This window comes from Chrysemys picta, chromosome 11, assembly GCF_011386835.1.
Source record: "Chrysemys picta bellii isolate R12L10 chromosome 11, ASM1138683v2, whole genome shotgun sequence".
NCBI classification, from domain to species: domain Eukaryota; kingdom Metazoa; phylum Chordata; order Testudines; family Emydidae; genus Chrysemys; species Chrysemys picta.
In genome coordinates, this window is record NC_088801.1 from 25,666,290 (window position 1) to 25,689,130 (window position 22,841).

Sequence of the window (22,841 nt, forward strand, 5' to 3'; positions counted from 1 at the left end):
CCAGTTCACCTATACTCACACTCCAAGTACATAACACTCAGTGAGTAGGGCACATGACCACTGTAGGACAGAATCTAATTCCTTCTCTTTACTAAGGCAAAATGTGTGTTTCGGTAAGTTGTACTAAACAGAAGCTACCTATACCTAACCTACTCTACAGAAACAATACCACACCCACTGAAGTTTACAACTTCCTCATCCTTTTTTACAACCTCTTTACCTGTTTACCACTGTACTTCCACTTATCCATTATTAAACCCACAGACCACTCTTGCATCATGTCTGGCTATTGATAATCCCCTTGGCAAGAAGATCCCTGTGTATCACTACTGCCACAACCTATAGAACTCAGTGCTGAAATGAGGCTAATCCTTCCACCATTCAATATAGCTACACCTAAAACAGTGAACACAATTGGGTTCATGCAGTTAATTGCCGGCTCCAGGAAGTGGGGCAGAGTTAAGGTTGTTTTGGCATGCATCTTTGCTCTGGAGTTCCTGGTTTTCAGAGGTTTGAGTTTTGCTGAGCTTATTTATGTTCCAGAAGACACAAGATACCACTGGGCAACCCTAGTTTTATGTTAATGAAGTATCTGGTCAGTTGATATTGTTTTAATTGGCATGGTAACATTACTCATCAATGGCAAAGTTACATGAGAGTTATTATACGTTTGTTGATACACCTCTACCCCAATAGAACGCTGTCCTCAGGAGCCAAAAAATCTTACCACGTTATAGGTGAAACCGTGGTATATCGAACTTGCTTTGATCCGCCAGAGTGCGCAGCGCCCGCCCCCCCCCCCCCCCCCCGGAGCGCTGCTTTACCGCTTTATATCCGAATTCGTGTTATATCGGATTGCATTATATCGGGGTAGAGGTGTACCTTATACCAAACCATGCAATCATATATTTCCTCTGCCATGTATTTCACAGAAAAATTATTTTAGCAATATTAGGGAGGATGAGGTTTTTTGTGTACTGTTTTTCAGATCCCTCAACTTTGAAAGCCATGCTCACATGGTACCAGCTGTACAAGGCTCACAGGACTCCTAAAAACTTCTAAAATTTACTTAAAATAGCTTTTCTCTAAATAATAAAATTGTAATTTTAAAGCCTAATATCTCAAATCGTACTAGAGCTAGCAACAAGTGTTTCAATCATGTGAGCACTGTATGCTGGGTTGGTCCCCCTAACTACTGGAAAGGCCACTATTGGGGCTTACAGCCATTTTTGCACACATACCACCTCTTAAAAGTGATCTTCAGTCACAATTGAGGATCAGGGCCTACATTTTTAATATTTTACACCAGGGACTGAATTAGTATTATGCATTATTATATGGTTACCTGTAAACTCTTGTCTTGACTTATGAAGAAAAATTTAAAGAGATAGTTTGGCTAAGTAACTGAAATGGGAAGACACAACAGCCTACACATATAAAAAATTGTAAACACTGAAGATAACGATGAAATATTTAGGGTGATATAGGGGGTTATAGATAGAAATAAAGGGATGAAATTACATAAGGTTAAGGCTGAATGTCAGGAAAAACACTACTAACTTTTTCCAATTTTGGTGCCTACAATTAATAAAGTAAATTAATATTTAGTTATGTGAATAAGTGGCCTGATATTTCAGGTGCCTAGATATGGATTTAAGGGCTTAATTCTATACACCTAAGTTGGAAAATATTGTCCATACTGCTTAAATTCTGCTAAGCTTTACAGAGCGAATGGAAGTCACAATCTTTGTGCTTGAAGAGTTTAAAATATATAGTTCTAATCCTGTAATCTGATCTGTGTTGTGTACATGTTGGATCCTATTGACTTCTGTGACTCTACGTGAGCATAAGGGTCTACCTGTCCAGATCAGCTCAATTTTAGACATGATGCAATGAGTAAGAGCAATGAATAGTTAAATTGAAGGTGAGGGGAAGAAAGGGAGGACAAGGTTGAAGGTGTTAAAATGACCTTGTGGTTTTCTTGGTTTTCTTATATGCATGTCTTGACCATGCTAATGTTTAATTTACTGTAGGGAACAAACCTTCACCAGCAGGAAAATAATCTGGGTCTTTCCTATTTGTAACTTTTATGATTCTGTTAAGGTTGGGGTAATTTTAGAAAGGAAAGATGTATGGCAATACATTGAGGATGTGCCTGTGGCCTGTTGAAGAAACACTTGTCCACAGATAACAGGCAATGACATAATACACTAGCAGAACTGTTAAAGCTCTCGATTAAAGTAATATGTTTTTTAGAACTGAACAGTTTATTTTTTTCAACAAAATATTTTCGACTGTAGCCCAATCTATGAGCTGTTAATTAATTATATTGATTACTTAATAATTTCCAGGTATCACTCTGAGGTTTGACAGGTTCTTGTCCCAAGATCAGACCCAGTATTTTTTAAACTTATTGTTTAGTTCGGAAGCTTGATGTGCACAATTGCAACACTCACACTTTAGGAACCCTTATGTATTTATAATAGTTTATTAATACATTTAGCAAAGTCACAAACACTCTAACCCAGCAAGGTAAATAGAGATAATACAGACTGTACATCTGAACGTCCATATACTCAGACCATCCCTTGCAAAACAACCTGAAATGTTAGCCATTACCTTTCTCATCGTCATAAGTGGCAATCATCCTGGCACCTCCCAAGGGCTACATCTCTTCTCCTGCTCACAGGCTGGGCTACAACTTTTATAATATGTTACGCTGATGTCACTGTGTCTACTGCATATTCAGCAGGGGTTTCTCCCCTGCTCCTTATTTGTATTTCCTCACCCTACTAATGTTGGGGTGCCCTTCTCCTATAATTTAGTATACTAATGATCTCAGCTTATCATATACGTCAATTTGTTGCCATGGCACTCTTGTGGTCAAACATCCTCAGATGTTCCCATCCTAAGATAGCCAGAAGTTGGTGTTAGCTCATGTTCCTGTGATTGGCTGGTGTCGTTTTGGTCAAACTTTCCCCTTAAACACTATTGTCAGTTCCTCAAAATTAGGGGTGATCATAAGGCCATTTATCTGTGCCAGAGTTTTCATAGGCCCCAAGCCTTATGCTAGCTGCTGAAGCCAGTGTCTTACAGAATACAGACCTGTGGGTGCCTTGCATTACTGTTGAATAAAATAAATGCTAAAGCTAGCTCTATGGGCTACAGGACACATAGATGCTTTTAGATCTATAACTCTCACCGTCTGCATCTCTGTAATTTTTTTCTTTAAAAATCGGTGATATCAGCATTTAGCTATGTATCTCCACCGGCATAAGATTATTTCAAATCAAGTTTGCTGTGGTGTTCAAACTTCGATTGTGAGCTAAAATTACAAATGTTTGCAAAGATATTGTCCCTTTGAAAAGTTCTTTCGGCACTCAGTCTTGATCTATTGGCCATCTTGGTAGGATTTTTTTTTTTTTTTTGCCATACATCTCTTTCCTTCCCATCCCTGATCAGCAAATACTTATTAGAAATGCTGGCCAATAAATCTGAAAAGATTCATAATAAATTGAAAGATATATTTTAGGTGTTAATGATAAAAATGGACACTTGTATCTAAATTTAGTATTTTAGTTGATGAGGAGTTGTCAATGGTGCTCTGACTGACCTAAGTAAAGAAGAAGGTTATCAGCTCAGATAAAATGTCATTAAATACTTTGTTCATTAAAAACAGAAAAGCAATGTTTAGTTGTAGATCATAGAATGGAGTACTATGAAAACCATGTCAAAGCTTAGAAACATTTGGATCCTTTGAGTCCCTGTAAAAGGAAGCTTCCTGAGCTTGCAGATCTTATTGAAAACAAAATTCCTTCTTGACAGGCCTTAAATACAAAACAGGGTCAATGTCCATTGAATGCTGTTATCAAATCCAAAGAGGGAAGATGGACATCTTGGAGTAAGAGCATAGGGATCACAATATTATCTGAGAGAATCTAAGTAGCAGCTAGCAAAAAAGAGAGAGATGATAGTGAGTATGATATTTGGTGCTTGTTTCATGGATTACAATTTCAAAGAGCTGTATAAACATTAACTAATTAGTGGTCGAATATCAATGCTGTTTGTTACTTATCTCAGCCCCGTGAGTCTTCAGAATATATTTTTAATAATCACATAGTGTAAACAAACTGTTTTTTCCATTCCTCCACCCCCCAAAAAAACCCTTATATTTGGATAGAGATGAACATTAAAAATCATACTTAATTGTAACATATATTAATACTGTATTTAATATAGTTAATATATTTCCTGCAATATATTATAAATAGCATTTTAGAATTTCAGTTTTCGTAACTTAAAAGTGGAATTTACACTATTTGTTTATCTTTTGCAGTTCTCTGAATTTTTGGTCAGTATGCCAATTAGTTTAACCTGAAATTTATAGTCATTGTCTAGTTAATTTAATTCTAGGTTCTCCTGTACTAGTAACTGGGTATAATTGTGCAGGGTAGTGATGTAACTTTTGGTGATAATACACTGCATTTTTCCTACTTAAAAAGGTTGAATCTGCTTTAAGTGCAAAATTCAATTTTACCTTAACTATGGAACTCCAGCTAAATCCTCTATAACATCTTTTGGTGGTCTGCTGTAATAAAGACATTCAGTCCAACTCTTCCCTATAGAAATACATAAAGAACGGTGCAGATACATTTCTTTGTGCAATCCATACATCACAAATTTGTACATATTGGAACATTCTGTGGCTTTGTGCATATCTCCTTAGAATGTTTATACTTGAATTTCAAAAGTTTGATTTTTTTTTCAAACACTTATCATTCTCACCCAACACTATGCAAATTTTTTTTTTTTACTTTTCAAAAAGGTAACATTTGAAGAGTAGTCATGGTTTTATATTTAATTTTTTATCTGGTTGAAAGCATTCTTTTTTCACTCTTTGATACAGTGGTTATTATTTAAATGCTAAAATTTACTGTTTGAACGTAATTAGTATTAGTGTGCTTTCAAACAATAAATGTCAGCACTAAAATGGTAATCAGTATATCTCAAAATCAACCAAAAATTAAAACTTTTACCATTTGGGCAGCTTTTAAAAAAGTTTAAATGCCTGAAAATGGAGGATGAAGTTGAAAATAGCCGCTCAGCAGCTAAAGTATTCATTACCACAACTGTATTAAACAGTCTTTAATTTGATCCCCGGTGGGGTGGGGGGTTATTATTAAAAGAACTGATGTCAGAGTTGTTATAGGCAGAGGCTGCCTTGGAGCTATAAAATACTGTTAGGATGATATCAGCTAACACAAGTCAGAGGTGAATGTACTTGAAACCTTCTAAACAGTGAAAAAGAGCATCATATGTATCTAGAGAGAGACATATTATATTGTAGATCACATGACACTTGTATAATTTGAAAGTAATTTCCTGTATCTTGCTTGTTCCTAAAAGTAAAAATTAGCTAATTTCCCTCACCCTTCCAATTATTTCTTTATCTGTGTGCCAATTTTCAGAGGAGCATCCCAAATTATCACAGGATTTGGGTTGGTGGTTGAATCATAAAGTTGGGAAACACAAGTTCTAGGTTTTTTTCCAATGTCTGCCACTTGCTCACTGTGTGAGATTAAGTAAGTCATTTAACAGCTCTGCCTCAGTTTTCCCTCCCTAAAATAAGTACAATATCAAACTCACATGATTATTGTGAAAATTAAATATCTAATGTATTTCAGATTACTCAGAGATCCTTGGGGGGGAAAAGGTGAGAGAGAATGCCCAGGTTTTTATTTTACAGATGGAAATTCTACGGGAGAAAGTAACATCTCTTTGGAGCAGTAGTTTAGAGTGTTGGTGTGTCCTCTTCAGGAAATGGTGTCAGTGTTACACCATAGATTTTTGTTGTTGTTTTTGCACCCACCATTGAGAAATACCTAAAAATTATGAAAATGGCTCATTGTTTTATCCTGTGGTCATTTCCTTAAAGTCAACATGGTAGGACACTTTCGTAATAAACCTTCCCAGCTTTCTATGATTCCCACAGCAATGGAAAATTTGGTCAAATTAGATTTCTGTCAGTATGTTGTTGGAGTAGGAATGTCAGATTCATAACTCTGAAGCCTCTTTTGAATCTTTAGAACAAAGATTTCACTAGTGCAGGACCTTGTAGAGTCTCATTTACTTCATTAGATAGTACATAGGAGCTTGGAGGTTGTCCAAATGGATCCTTATGTAGAATCTGGACATAAGTCTCTACCAAAAAAATTACTGAAGGATTAGCTCTCTGAAAATTTTTCTATTTTAAACTAATTTTGAAAATATTTAGCCATTTGATTAATTTAAATTCAACAATCCTAATATTCTCTTCTGATAATGAGGATTATTTTAAATGTAAGTATTGCAGTTGTATTCTTCTGGTAAATCTATAGATCTAATAGATCGTGTTTATGCATAAAAATATCAGTATGCAGCATGTGTATTGTATACTGTTAGCTAATGGAATGCATGCTGCATATTTGTATTTTTTATAAGAGAAGATTTAGAGGTTCCATTCTTAATTTAGCAACTGCCCTCAGATTTAACTTTGGGACAAATTGCAGATGCTTCAGCATTGTCTTCATATTCATTTTTGGGATGTGTGTTTTAAAGTCTGAGTAATGTTTTTGAATCTTTAGAAGTGGAATCTCTAAAATTAACTTTTTTTAGCTTTGTTAAAAATAACCCTTTAGAAACTTTAAACTCTCTTCAAATCACATGAACCTTTCTACATTTTGTAACCATTTTTCCCTTAGAAAAATGTGAACATGGAGACAGTTGTTGATGTCTTGATACTCTATTGGTCATGTTGCAACACTGTGCACTAGCACAGTGATGTCATGATACTCGCTCTGCCCATGAAAGCTAATCTGCACTCTTTTCCTTTGGGCTCCTTACATGTAATGCAGTTTGATATCATTTAACAATCTGTCTTGTGAAAACTATAGACAAAAAGGGTGAGGTGTTCAGTCTTTTAGGTTGATTGGCTAGTAGCAACCCAGTCTGGACTCATGTTGCTTATTGAAAGAAATATATCTCAGTATTAGTTTCTATTTTACGTTTTTATTGAAATGTAGGCAAACTAAGACAAAATCAATAAAACATATCACCAGAATTGAACTATTTTTAATTATCATAACTAAACTAAAAATAAAACACTGTTGAACAAGGTCAAATCAAACCAGTCCATCTCAGTGTTGGATTGAAGTTAAATCATCATATTGGTTCCAAAAACCCTCATGCAATTTAAGGGGGTGTCTGTCTGTCAGGTTATGAATCCGAACTAAAGAGTTTTGCCAAAGGCAATCAAATCTGTAATCTGAATCTGGCTAAATAACACCTAATAATAAACCCAAATTATTATCTAATGTCTAAACTACCCAACCTCAGAGCCACTTATAAACATTGCTTCTTAGATTTCAGTTCTTATGTGATGACTAACCCTTTCCTACATCAGCAGATACACTTCTACCCCGATATAACGCTGTCCTCGGGAGCCAAAAAATCTTACCGCATTACAGGTGAAACCGCGTTATATAGATCTTGCTTTGATCCACCGGAGTGCGCCCCCCCCCCCCCCCCCGCTCCCCCCGAGCGCTGCTTTACCGCGTTATATCCGAATTTGTGTTATATCGGGTCACGTTATATCGGGGTAGAGGTGTATTATAATAAAAACTTTAACAGAACATTCCTGATAAAAAGGTTAACAGCTCTTCTTTACCAGTATTTAACAGGTGACAATCTCAAGTCTCTCTCAAGACTTTTAAATGCAGAACACTTTAATGAGTGTTTGAGACAATATTTAGGGATGTTTAAACCTTGAGAACTTTTTTCTGTCTGGCATCTTCTCCTTGTGGTCCTTTCTGGGTACTTGTATGCACATAGTCACATTATCACTTTCGCACCCCAAAATAAAGAAAATTAAAAAGGTGACATCTACCAGCTTATAAAAATTATGACAAAAATAGAAAAAGTAAAAGCAAGATTTTTAAAATGGTAGGAGGTTCACGTACACTTCCGCACAATCAGTCTTCCAGACTCTTGGGCAGATGGAGCTGGAACAGCAGACGAGAGTCAGGCAGTGGTGTTTGGGACTTTGGCTTTATCTTTACCCCAGCTTACTCCAGGTTTTCTTGAACAAGCTATGAGTCTCTCCAGCTCTCTCAGCTTCCTGAATTGTAGACTACCCTCAGCAAGACAAGATTCTTTCTTTCACTCCCCCATAACAACTCTTGGTCCCCAGCCATCTTATTTCTATTTTGCTTACATACACAATGATCCTCCTAAGCTTTCCTTCAAGACCCTCAAAATCACTTGTTCTCTCCCTCTTCCCTCCCAGAATCCCATATTCGATCGTCCTCTATCCCCAAAATTCTGTATCTTCCAATTGCCCCTTAAGTTCAAATTGTCATTGGACAACCTGGTACAGAAAATGTCTGGGGAGAGAAGTAGTCTGGTACCAAATCTGATTGGCATGATCTCATGGATTGAGTAATAGCTTCTGTTCTCCATCTTATTGCAGAATATTAATATCAGCCACTCTGAACCTGTTGCTTTTCTATCTAGTCAAGCCTAGGAATAGCTAATAGATACCATAAAGTTGAGTACAATACACACATTTTTTACATCTTGATTACATAGAATCACATGTCAGTGGATGTTGTTGGGCTAAAATATATATGTAAAATAAACACTGAAGTGTATGTTTGTTTGAATCTTTTTTGGGTGCTGTGGACTCAATAGTTTTTGTGGGGTCAGGGTTGTTGATGGTTGGGATTTTTTTTAATGCTTGTAGATGGCTTGATTATGTGTGTTCGGTTTCATGTTTAAATTTTGGGGCCTAAAGCACTGTGTCACTCTAAGAACCATTTAGATTTTAGACAATATGACGTGCTTAGATTGGCAACCCAAAGTGCTAGGCTTTGTGCTTTGAACAGATGAGAGACTTTATCCATTTCTGTCCCAATAAGTCAGGTTTTTCTCAAAGATAATGACTGATAGCTTCTTCTAAAATTTAAAAATATTCATCTTTGAAAACATTTTTAGACTGAAAACAATTAAACTGCTAGTTAAGAGACTTTTGTTAAAGTTGACCTGCAAAGAAGAGAGAAATGTTTGTCTTTTAGGGGCAAGGGGGATAAAGGGGAGTTCTTTATGCTGTAGCTGTATTTTGTCTCTGCTTTGTGATCTTGTATTCTCTATGAAAGAGTTGTTGTTTTCATGTGGAGCTATCAGGAATACTAAGGTTCTGTCTACATTTAAGAAAATTCACACCAATGTGACTACATAGAGGTACAAACTGCCTAATGTAGATAAATTGCACCAGTGGCACAGTGGCTTTACATTAGTGCAGCTTAATCTGGTAACATATTAAAGTAAGATGCACCATTGTAAACCCTGCTTTGTACAGCAAAATTCAGGTGTGAATTGCCTTAATATATACTGGTCCCACATATTGCTTGTTCTTTCTGGAGGTTTCTTTAGAAAAAACGCAGTGGGAGCTTTCTAAGCCCTTGAATGAAAAAGTTGGTGTCTTTAATCTTTAATAAAGAGCTGTGTATTTCCCACATGTTCATCAGATGATTGAATTAAAATAGATGTTAATACAAAAAAATAAAATAAGTTAAAAATAGGAAGGGATTTTTAGTTAAACTCTCTCTATTGCTGAGGTTTCATTCCCTTGTCTATTTTCGTGTCATAATCTTGCTAGTTCTCCAGTCTCATATAGCATTCTCCACCAAAAATAAGTTAGACAAGACCTGATGATTTTAAATGAGTCAATCTAAAGTAACTGTTCATTTAAAACAGTGGTCTCCAACCTTTTTTTATGCCCAAGATCACTTTTTTGAATCTAAGGGTAACCCAGGACCTGCCCCACCCCTTTTCCAAGGCCCCGCCCTGCTCACTCAATCCCCCCCTCTCTCCGTTGCTCGCTCTCCCCCACCCTCACTCACTTTCACCAGGCTGGGGTTGGTGTTCAGGAGGGGGTATGGGCTGTGGGCTGGGGCTGAGGGGTTTGCAGTGTGGGAGGGGGCTCTGGGCTGAGGTTGAGATACAAGAGGGGGTGAGGGGTGCAAGCTCTAAGAGGGAGTTTGGGTGCAGGATGGGGCTCCAGGCTGGGGCAGAGTGTTGGGGTGCAGGAGGGGGTATGGGGTGCTGGCTCTGGGAGGGGGATCAGGGCTGGGGTTTGGGGTGCAGGAGAGGGTTCAGGGTGCAGAAGGGGGTATGAGGTGCTGGCTCCAGGAGGGGGCTCAGGGCTGGGGTGCAGGAGGGGGTATGGGGTGCTGGCTCTTGGAGGGGTCTCAGGGCTGGGGATTGGGGTGAGGCCTCCCACCAGGCAGCACTTACCTCCCGTTGGCAGTGGGCGCAGCGAGGCTAAGGTAGGCTCCCTGTCTACTCCAGCCCCACACCGCTCCCAGAAGAGGCCAATGCGCCCCTGGGTGGGGGCAGGGGCCACATGGCTCTGTGTGCTGCCCCACTCTACAAGTGCTGCCCCTGCAGCTCTCCTGGCTAATAGAAGCTGCGGGGGCAGTGCTTGCAGGCAGGAGCAGTGCGCAGAGGGAAACCCCTACCCCTGGGGCTGTGAGGCCACGCTCGCCGCTTCCGGGAGCAGCGTAGGGCCGGGGTACGGAGTCTGCCTTAGCACCGCCAGAGATTGCTATCGACTGGGTGATCCTCAGTCGACAGGTTGGTGACCCTTTTCATCAAACATTTGTGCAGTTTTAAGAAACTCACTTTTTGGTGTCAGGCAATGCCCAGGGTCTGGTGCCAGCCTAAAGCTTATGGTTATCTTGGCATCAACATGCAAACATAATGTTTCACGTTTACCCATATTCATACACATACTGAAATTATTTTTTCGTATTTGAAAAGCAGTTGGATTCAGGAACAAATAAGTAATATATGACCTATCTGTTCATGAATCTAACTTAATGTTGCTGTTTATTTGTAATATCGTAACATCTAGGAGCCCTAGTCATTGACCAGAGCCCCATTCTGCTCGGTGTGTACACAAACAGAACAAAAAGATTGTCCCTACCCCAAGGAGCTCATAGTCTAAGCATAAGATGAGACAATTGGTAGATGGGGGAGTACAAGTGAACAGTCATCATGATAGGCAGTGATCGGGGCACACGAACAGCCTAGCCGGAGTCAAGTGTTTTGTAGGCATCATGGCAAAGGAGAGTTTTGAAAGTGGATAATGAGGTAGTTTTACTGATGTTTATAGGGAGCACATTCCAAGATTGATGAACAGCATGGGACAAAGCATGAAAACATGCTTGTTATGACCATTTTAACAAGTGGACAGTGGAGGATGACATAATGGGCCAACTGAAGGCAAATATCAACATGTTTGGCCATTTGTTACATCTTTAGATTATTTTTAAAATTTAGTTTAGAATGTGTATCCTGTTTTTATGTTGATTAGAAATGGCTCTTTCTTTATACTGCAGCAATGGAAAATCTGTGGATAAGGTCCATCAGTGGCTATTAGCCAAGATGGTCAGGGACTCAATCCCATGCTCTGGGTATCCCTAAATCTCTGACTGCCAGAAACTGGGACTGAATGACAGGGGATGATCACTAGATAATTGCTCTGGTCTGTTCATTCCCTCTGAAGCGTCTGGCACTGGCCACTGTTGGACGACAGGATACTGGGCTAGATGGACCATTGGTCTGACCTAGCATGGCCATTCCTATGTTCTTATGTGCCCACATTCCAGCAGCATGTACCTTTTTTTTTTTTTTTTTTTTAAGAATAGTAAAATATCACTAATTGAGCTTATTTTTCTTATAGTAAGAGTGAATTAATTTTTTTTCCAGCTGTGTTTGTAAATTTTTATGATTTAATAAGACTTACAATCGAGTCGTATACTGTACAGTAGACTTCAAGAGCAATAGTAACCCAAAATCGTTTTGATTAATTTTTATTGATTTTTCTACAGAAACAGATAACGTAAAGTACAAAAGAGTAAATGATATGTTTCCAAATACTGTACGCCTCAGGGGATGGCCAATAGAATTATCCAATTACGCAGTTTTACAACATATCAAAGCTGCAAGACCAGACAAAACAAAACCAGACAATCTTACCATAGACATTAAATGTTAATGGGGGGTAATAGAAATAAAATAGCAAAAGATGTACATGAATAGTGAAAGGAGGGAACGAAGGGGTTGGCAGCGGGGGAGGAGTTAAAAAGAAAAAGGGTTAGGAATGTCATTCTTTCTAGAAACATAGTCCAAATTTAGATAGCTGCTCTCTGTGGAGATAACCCAGCGTCAGCAGCCAGACCTCAGCCGAAAATTATGTCCTAGATTATTAATTGCTAATCTAAGTTTAACTCTGCCACGAAGACTTTGGTTCTTGAGTGCTCCAATGATCATTTTACAAAAATGGAAGAGTAGGTTTCTGCTCAGAATAGAGCAGTGGTATTCAGACCAGTCTGAGTAACCTAGAATTTTTTTTTAAGAATTAAATCTATTTAATCGAAAACCACCAGTTCTCAAATTTTTAAACCTCTGTCAAGTGAGTTATATATTCATATACCATAGATAAACTTGTCTGTTTTGTTTATTTGTGGGGCTGTCTCATAATAAAAAGTATAAATATATGTAATGTACTATGGGGGAGCAGAGGATTTGTTTTTAAACAACAACTATGACAAATCTTATTCTTACTATTTTTGTTGTATTTTTCATGTAGTCCAGAAAGAATTGTCACTAAAATGCACTTTAAAAAAAATAGCTTAATTCAGTGCTTCTTTTTCTACAAACATTAGAAATGCGGGCATACAGTAATTAAAATATATATAACATATATAATAAATAGTTTTTCTTTGATACTTCGTTGGCAGAGAGTCTATTTGAAAAGTTCATCTTTGGAAACTGATGGAACTAATTTGGTTTAGGAGCCCTTCAGAAGAAAGTTATTTACCACCTAGTCTTGCACCACTGAAGTTACTGGGCACTTTACCATCAGCTTCAGTGGCTACAGCATAAAGGCCTCATTTACTTACTTTTTATTGAAGATGGGGGGAAAAAATTGACTGTATAGATCAAATGTTGGCAGTACAGATAAAGCCATACAACAAAACTGAGATAGTATAGCTTCTCAATTATAGCAGGCATGCTACACAGATTTAGAATTTTTGACAAAAAACAGTTGCCATTAAATGTATTTAATCACTGTGGCCTTGATCCTGCTTTGGGTATCCTGTGGGTAGGCTACAGTGTTCATGTGCAGTCTATTAATATAATTAATGGAGCCTTACACAGGTGCAGCTGTCCACCCACAAGCTACACATTGCAATAATAGACTGCAATCCTGCAGTAACAACCATATTTTACTGTAGAAATATGGTTGACTACAATAAAAAAAATTAAAGATAAATGAAACTACTTACTTCATGTGTTAGACTGATAGCTGAACTATTGACCTGATCATGCTCCCTTGGCAGTCAGCAGGGCCGGCTCCAGAATTTCTGGCGCCCCAAGCAAAAAAAAAATCGGCGGCAGCAAATGGGAAAAAAAAGCCGCGATCGGCGGCGGCAGTTCAGTGGCAGGTCCTTCGCTCCTAGAGGGAGTGAGGGACCTACTGCCCCCAAATTGCCGCAGGTACCGCCCCTCTCCCTTGGCCGCCCCAAGCACCTGCTTGTTAAGCTGGTGCCTGGAGCCAGCCCTGGCAGTCAGCGTAGTGTCTTTCCACTGGCATTTTAACATATAAATTAAATTCTAGATGAATCATTATGTCATGTCCCACCACAGTTTGAAAATGTAATTTGATTACTGACATGTAAATGTATATAGGTACAGAAAATTCTATCCATTGTAATAAATGAATCCATATTTTATTTATTTTTGAGAACAGAAATACTAACAAATGGCATTTTATGATTAGATTTGTTCTTTAACAAAGTTGTCTGTGAAAACTGCAACTTTTAATTCCAGGGTTTCTCTTCTGAAAGTTCTCTCTAAACAATTTTAATTCTCCAGAGTTGTACTGGATATAGTTTAATTTTCTTTCAGTATTCTTGTTTAACTTCCAGTCTGTATGTTCAATATTGCTTTTATGTATTCTTTAACATATTAGGTGGTAATTTTAATGGTGTTATTGCTTTGGGAACCATAACTATGGATTTCTTGCATTTGGTGCGTTTAAAATCTTAACCATAATATTTTATTAATATAGTTAAAGAATTAAAATAAAAGGGAATGTATTGTAAGATAACAGCATTATTCATTTTTGTATTTTTGTTTCAAAGAGCCCAATTATGCTAAAATCAGTCTGAATTGTGTACTGTTTGTGTTTTTAGATCGTGCTGGAGAATGTTGGTTTTTGGATACATAAGTGTTGAAGAACATAGTGTTTACAGACAAAATCCTTAAAATCTGGTTTTTTAGACATCAAAGGTAGGTAAAAGTTTGTCTATATTTAAATACATGTATACAAACTAATACATTTTGTTTTTTATCTCAAATATGTCCTATAAAGAACAGCACAAAAAGTTAGGAATCCCAACTCAACTCCTCAGACATGTGAATGTCTATTATAAGGGTAATCATCATAGTATTAATAAGAAAGCACAGCTTCCTTTTTACTTAAGTTATAAAAATAGGAAACTTTATTCAACTAGTCTTCCTTCTGTTTAGTTTTCTATAGCCTCCCATAACTGCACTATCTATGTGTAGTGGCTGTGATACCTAGAATGTCATGTTTTGGAATATAAAAAGCAGGTAGATAATATATTTGGAAGATTACAGTTTATATATGGAAAAGAAATGATAAACAACATATAATGTAAAATATAGTGATACATTTTCTTAGATTTTTGTGTAGGATTTTAGGTGTCTGACTCTCATTGATTTTAATTGAAGTTGTGTAGCTAAAACCCAGCATGCACTTTGTTTTTAATATTTAACTTTATTCTGAAGTGTACGGATTCTGGCCACCAAAACAAATGTCAGACATTCAGGAGACTTCTCGTGTGTGATTTTTCTATGCATTATACTTATTGGTAAATTGAATAAGTAATGAAAACTTTAGATATTGTTGTAACATGAAGAATTAATCTATTTATAGTTAACTTAATAAATGGAGATTTGAAATGTTATTGCCCTCCCCCAACTCCCTTTCCGTTTTTGTAAAATTTAATCTGAGACATCATGTGGAATTTATTGATGACTATATTGTAAACATTTGATTATCAGTACAGCTGATCAATAAGCAAAGCAATCAAGAAATAATTTTGTAATATAGTAAACTCCTGGCAGGCCAGTTTAATTCACGTGTAGCTTAGTTAGATGAGTCTAAGAATGGCTTGGGGCTTCTGCCCAGGCTCAGGGTGCCAGTTTTTCAGGGGGCCCCCAAATTGGACGGGGCCCCTGGGCACAGGCCCTGTGGGTCTTTGCATTAATCTGCCACTGGTTGTGACTAGCAGTTAGGAGTCCCTGGCTGGGGTGCTCCCAGCAGCATGGCGGGGATCAGACTCACTGCCACCTCCAGGAGCCTCTTTCAGCTGCAGGAAGCTCCGCAGCTGCTGCTTTCAGTTCCCAGCTCTGAACACAGCACAAAAGTGAAGGCGGCAATTCCATGATCCCCCTACAACAGCATTTCAACCCCCCACACCCTTCTTTGGGTCAGGACCCCCGCAGTTAAAACACTGTGAAATTTCAGATATAAACATCTGAAAATGTGAAACTGACTAATTTTCAAATCCTATGGCTATGAAATTGACCAGAATGGACCATGAATTTGGTAGTGTCCTAATTATTGCTTGTAAACTGAGGTTATGTCTACATTACAGACCTTACAGCAGCACAGCTATGCCACTGTAAGGTCTCCTGTGTAGATGCTCTTTGCCAGCAGGAGAGAACTCTCCTGCTGACATAATTAAACCACCCACAATGAGCGGCCGTTAGCTATGTTAGCAGGAGAGCCTCTCCTGCCAGCATAGTTCTGCCCACACTAGCACTTTTGCCGGTGAAATTTGTCAGTCAGGGATGTGTATTTTTCATCTCCCTGACCAACAAAAGTAGTAACGTAGACAAAGCCTGAGAAAATTGATATGGAAGTCATTGAGAATATATGTACACACACATACATACATACATACACACATATTTTTACAAAGTCAGTTTTCAGAGTGGAACTGCATGTTAAAGAGTGGGGGTCAGTTGCATACAGTTCAAAAATATGATTTGCCCAGGAGGCCTTTCAATATCAAATTAAATGTTCTGCACATCCCCTCGAAACACTTTCAGGTATGGACTGACACACCAATTTTTCCTCCCATTCATTCTCCCTACTTTCCTCAGAAGTCCCATGCCTGTCTTCATCAGAAAGGTTGCAATATGAGGCAGTCCCTGCCTACTACAGGAGCTTATTTGGCTGTCTCTCCATTGCTTCCAACCTCTGCTTGCCCACAGAACAAGGGACCAAGTGAACAGCCATTATTCTTATAGTTATTGTGCTATCAGAAGATTCCTTAGCCTGGATTCGCTATTGTTTTAACATGTCTTTGCAAATGTTAGTTACACGTTTCAGAGCTTTTTGTTTTTATTTTTAGTTTTGTGATAGAGATTTAAAATATATATATCAGTTTTGGGTCTTTCCCATGCAAACTCTGTGCATATGGAGGATGTATTTTTTTTTTTAAGTGCAGATTATTAGGATGCACAACATGTGCTACAATACCAAAATCCTAAAAAGTAATTTAGTTCTTGGACTCTCTCTTTCTACATGGTAGAATAAAAGTATCATAACTGACTGGTCTATTGTGTGGTTGTTTCTTTCAGGTAGTGCATTTCAGACTACAAATAGATGTGTGGTATTGCACCAAAACTTATTTCCTGTTTTGCATCTTGGGATGGAGAGCTACCACCCTTGTAAAAATTTCTTGGCTATACTGTAATTTCTGTTGTTCATTTATTTTCTTTGAAAAAGTTTATTAAAAAAATAGATGTAGTTTAAAAAAATAAAACTAGTTTAAATGGCATTTCTGATTAATTTACACATACTCTATAGATCACATTTCTTAAAGTCTTCTAAACTTTAAGATTAAATTAGGATTTAATTACATAATTCTTTTTGTTAATTGAATGTATAATGAAACCTTGAAACTACACGCTTGCTACTTTAATTCCTCTTATCAGTCTTCAGGTATCTGTCTGACATTTAATGCATGTTCAGTAAATATTTGTACAGATTGTTAAAGCTTGTTAATAGTTCCTGTTAGTAGGGCAGTACTTTACGCTCTTTTAAATCAGATTATATTACAGGAGCCACCTCTGCTTCTGAAATCATTATGCATTTGGGTAAATACTTCAGAATTCCATTTGATAGCCATATGTTTCAGGATCAGAAATTATACCCTCCTGTACAATAAATGGGACTAAATTGTTTCCATCTTTGAAACTTTCATAATGCTTATTTTGTTTTCCTGTTTTCTAAGTAAAGCATGAATCTACTTCAGTTAACACACACACATTTTAGGAGGCATTTTGTTTGTTACATATTTTATCATCAGTACATATCAAATGTGTAGAATAATTTCTATGCCTACCACAGTAAGGAGGGCATACTGTGCTTTCCATGTTGAAACTCTGGATCAAATTCATGTCTGGTATAACTTTGTACCTGGTAAAACTCCATTGAAGTTCAGTCCCTCCCTAAAACATACCTATACAGTGATATTTACCAATAAGTGCTCTCTGGTATTTGTTAGGCAAGTGACAAGCTGAAACTTCTGTTTTTATGCAATACTGTTTTTTGTTTGCTTTTTTTTTAAATTGTTACCTCATCCTCCCAGCCTCACATGTTTGTCTCATCTACCTGTTCTGTCCTGTCTGATGCCTAGATGGCAAGAACTCTGAGCCAAGACTTTCATCTTGGTTGCTTGTTTGTGCAGGGGAGGAATAGCTCGGTGGTTTGAGCATTGGCCTGCTAAACCCAGGGTTATGAGTTCAATCTCTGAGGGATCACTTAGGGATCTGGGGCAAAATCAGTACTTGGTCCTGCTAGTGAAGGCAGGGGGCCGGACTCAATGACCTCTCAGGGTCCCTTCCAGTTCTATGAGATAGGTATATCTCCATGTATTTATTTATAATATTTAGCACAGTGGGGCCCTGATGGTTGACTGAGATTCATAGCACCACTTTAGTAGAAATAGTAATAATAATAATACTTCTATATGTTGCCATGTGAATTTAGCTCATTAACTAATTAATGTCCACCTCTGTGTGAGAGAGAATCCTATTATCTCCGTTTTATAGAAGGGTTTATCAACGAGTGTGTAACTTGTCTAAGGCTATTTAGTATGTCTGTTTGAAAACAGAAATTATGCTTTAGGAGTTCCTGCTCAAACAAAACCTCACCTCTTTTGTGGCAGGCAAGCTGATCATGTTTTATTTTATACCAAATTTGCATTTGTTTAAAATGTGAATACACACATGCTCTTGTACCTAATATTCATTGAGTTGTAAGCAACTATTATTTTTAGTTTGCACATCTGCATTTTTTTAAATTGTAGGTAAAAATTTAGTAATTTTAGTACTGCAGGCGTTTCCTTGTTTTCTAAAACTTGTTTTGTGGTAGGATGCTGCTCTTTTAATCAGCAATACAAGACCATTCAGTGCAACCCATTGAAAACCGATCTATTTAATAGAAAGTTTGTCCAGCCTGTAGAACTAATATTCTTCTTCTTACACATTTGGGCAGCAATGATGTGACAGGGAAGAGCTCATTCTTCAGAACTTTATGCCTGATTCAAGCAGTGTAAAATTGTGAATTTTGGATTTTAGTAGTGGGCCAGACCAAGGCTGATAGAGCATCAGGACTAGACTCAAATAGGGGCACAGCTCAGTGACCCAAATTTGGATTACTATTTAGTTAGTACTGTTGGAAGAGTGTGGAGTGTGTTTGTGTCTTCAGTTCTTTTAAATATCTGTCCTGGTTAAGTAACATTTTTCTTATTAAAGGTTTTTCAGCTTCTTGGCTCTTGGGCCAAGTTCAACTGTAAAGGTGCTAACTGCCACCTAATATCATTCACCTCTCTTCTCCTATGTTAAGGGGTGTAATATGCATCTGAGCCAAATAGGCCCCTCGTTTATTAGGTCTTGGATCCACTTGGGCAACCTCAGTTCAATACTTTGTTTCCCTGTCAACTCTGCTAGCTGAAAGCAGACAAGAAATAATTAAAGGGTTTGGAATACACACAGCTGAACGTCATGACTAGGGCCCTACCAAATTCACAGTCTATTTTGTTCAATTTCACGGACATAGGATTTTAAAAATTCTAAATTTCATGATTTCATCTGTTTAAATCTGAAATTTCACTGTGTTGTATTTGTAGGGTCCTGACCCAAAAAGGAGTTGTGGGGGGTGTTGCAAGGTTATTGTGGGGGGAGGGGGTTGCTGTATTGTTACCCTTACTTCTGCGCTGTTTCTGGTGGTAGCACTGCCTTCAGAGCTGAGCAGCTGGAGAGCGGCAGATGCTAGCTGGGAGCCCAGCTCTGAAGGCAGAGCCGCCGACAGCCGCAGCGCAGAAGTAAGGATGGCATGATATGGTATTGCCACCCTTACTTCTGCGCTGATGCCTGAAGAGTGGTAGGCAGTGTCTCCCAGGATCACAGTGTGCATTTCAACTTCCCCTACGGTGATCTTCTGGTCCAGGAAGAAAGTCCCTGCTTGCAGCTTCCAGAACAGACCAGTGTTCCGAAAGATGCCTGCATCATGCACCTTTCCGGACCAGCCTGCGTTAATGTCTGTGAAACGCCCATGAGGATCCACAAGCACCTGGAGAACCATAGAGAAATACCCCTTCTGATTAATGTACTCAATGGCTAGGTAGTCTGGTGCCAGAATTGGAATATGCGTGCCATCTATTGTCCCTCCGCGGTTAGGGAAGCCCATTTGTGCAAAGCCACCCACAATGTCATGCACATTGCCCAGAGTCATGGTCTTTCGGAATAGGATGCAATTAATGGCCCTGCACATTTCCGTCAACACAAGTCCAACAGTTGACTTCCCCCCCCTGAACTGGCTAGCGACCAATCAGTAGTGGTCTGGAGTAGCCAGCTTCCAAAGTGCAATTGCCACGTGCTTCTCCAACGGCAGGGCAGCTCTCATTCTCATGTCCTTGTGCCTCAGGGCGGGGGCAAGCTCATCACACTGTCCCATGAATGTGGCTTTCCTCATCCGAAAGTTCTGCAGCCACTGCTCATCATCCCAGACATGCATGACGATGTGGTCCCACCACTCAGTGCTTTGTTCCTGAGCCCAAAAGTGGCATTCCACTATGGTCAGCACCTCCATGAATGCCACAGGCAATCTCATGTCATAGCTACTAAGCATGGAAAGATCAATGTCGCACTCCTCATGCCTTTGTAGTTTAAAGAATAACTCCATTGCCACTCACGACGTGTGAGAGCTAGCAGCATACTGGTCAACATTGCGGGATCCACTCCTGCAGATGGGAAAAGGCAGAGCATGCAGTACACAAACCATTGAAAGATGGCGCCAAATGCGGACGGAAGTAGAGGGATTGCTGGGATGCAAAGCAATGCATCACAGGGCATTGGGACAGGACCCAGGATGTCCTGCGATCCCCTCCGCCTTCCCACAACTCTTAGCGGCAGAAGAGGAAGAAATGCTCTCTGGGATAGCTGCACAGAGTGCACCGCTCCAAATACCACTGCAAGTTTGAAAACGCTATTGCGCAGGCATCTGACAGTGTGAACACACAACAGCAATTTCCCTCTCTGAGCGGCGCTGTGACTGCCAGCACTGTAACACTGCCATTGTAGACATACCCTAAGTAAAATCAAATAAAGTGAAACTTTGGGGGCAAGTCATTTGCCAGAATTTTTTTAACCTTTTCTACAAAAAAAATCCTGAAAAATGTGTATTAGTAAGCTCTCTTGTGGGTTTGGTTTGGTTTTCAGTGTACATACAGTACTGTTAAGGTGAGCATCCTGGGTTGTTATATATGTACAGTGAGATGGAACTTTGTGTTTACTTATGTTCTCTGTTAGATCTGGTTTATTTAAAGTGTTCAGAGCCTTAATTAACATCATGAGTGCTTTAACATGTTTTAGAATTCAGATAGAAGAGGCATACTTGTAGAAATTAAGGCTGTTTTGTACAGAGTAGAGTACTATGTGACATGCCATGTCTAGTTTGGGGATTTTATTATTTTCTTAGCCATCAGTGTTACTACTTCTTTATTGACCAGTAAAGGTCTCCCAGGAAGCCTTAAGATACTTTTTTGCTAAGCTAATACAAATAAATTAATCAAAGCTAACAGTCCACCTGATCCATTTATCAACAATCATTTTGACACTTTATTTTTACTACTGTATTATAAATGCATAACTCACACATAGGCTGGATTCAGAGGACCATGATTAAGGACTGTGCAAAATAAGTGTCCCAGGCACTCTGATTCTTTAATGGATCTATTCTCTCCTTGATCCATGCGTGGTGGCTTTTTTTGTTTTGTTTTGATTTAACAGCTTTCTGTAGTGGACAGTATATAACCCTAAATAAGGACTCAATCATTTACCCGTTTGGTAAATGCCATGATCAGGCCCTGTGTATGTAAATATAGGATTGATGGACAGCATATACTGTTAAACTTTTGTATTGGATTTTAACTTTCTGAAATTGTACATGGAAGCTTGAAATAGTACATTTTTGTATTATTTATTTATAATGATGATAAAGCATAGAATCAAGAAAAGCAGGTTGCCAAACCAATCTGTAACCTGAGGGAAGAACACAACTTTTACTTTTCTTTCCCAAATTTCCAGAGCAGGTGAATGTCCTCTCCAGCTTGCAAGACATATACAGTCTAGGGGGTTGCCAGGCATCCGGTTTTCACCAGAACATCCGGTCGAAAAGGGACCGGGCCACTAAAAGTCTGGTCGGCGGTGCAGCCAGGGCTAAGGCAGGCTCCCTGCCTGCCCTGGCTCTGCACAGCTCCCGGAAGCAGGTGGCATATCCGGCTGCGAGATGCAAGAGTGGTCTGGGGGCTCTGTGTGCTGCCCCCACCCGCTGGCGCCACCCCCAAGCTGCCTGCCCCAGCCCTGAACACCTTTCCGCACCCCAACCCTCTGCCCCAGCCCTGAACTTCCTCCCACACCCATACTCTGTCCCAGAATCTGCACTCCAAATCCCTCAGCCCCAGCTCGGTGCCCCCCCTTTGTACCCCAAATCTCTCATCTCTGGCCCCACCCAAGAGCCCACATCCCCAGCACTGTACACTTTGTATTCTGTGTTTGTAATTGAAATCAATGCATTTGAAAATATAGAAAACATCCAAAAATATTTAAATAAATGGTATTCTATTATTGTTTTAACAGCAATTAATCGTACGATTAATCTCATTAATTTTTTAATCACTTGACAGCCCTAGTTTCTAGTTCTGTCTCCAGTCTAAATTAATAGGTAGTTTCTTCTGATCTGTTGTTAAACCCTTTGCCATTTTTGATATGTTTCATGTCCTTATAGCAGCGACCCCTTTGTGTGTGGCTATCTGTGTCTCTAATCTTTTCCTGTCTTTTGAGAAAGCAGTTGTTTCATGAAGGTCTGAGCCATTTTTCTCCACCCATAGATTAGATCTTATGGTGGGATTTTCAAAAATATTTAAATTTGTTAGGAACTCAAGACTCATTGACCCTGAATATTACTTTACTTGTGATTATTATTTTTTAAATTGTTTTCTGGTAAACAGTAGTAAATGTACCCCCTTTGTAGTATCAAATCTAGGGGATCTTTTAAATAATGCTTGATTGAAATCTTGGATTAAGCAAAGAAGCTAAAGACTGCCTAAACAGAATTCTCTTACCATTTTCAC

The 22,841-nt window shown here is 38.7% G+C and overlaps 1 protein-coding gene across 10 annotated transcripts in view; it reads left to right on the plus strand.

Moving 5' to 3' along the window:
* Positions 1–22,841, plus strand: part of MBD5 (methyl-CpG binding domain protein 5) — a 256,499-nt gene that overhangs the window by 54,865 nt on the left and 178,793 nt on the right. For all 10 annotated transcript variants that reach the window (XM_042860868.2, XM_042860867.2, XM_065561640.1 and 7 more), the window contains exon 2: positions 14,301–14,397. The gene's annotated coding sequence lies outside the window, so the exon portion shown is untranslated. The remainder of the gene's footprint in view (positions 1–14,300; positions 14,398–22,841) is intronic.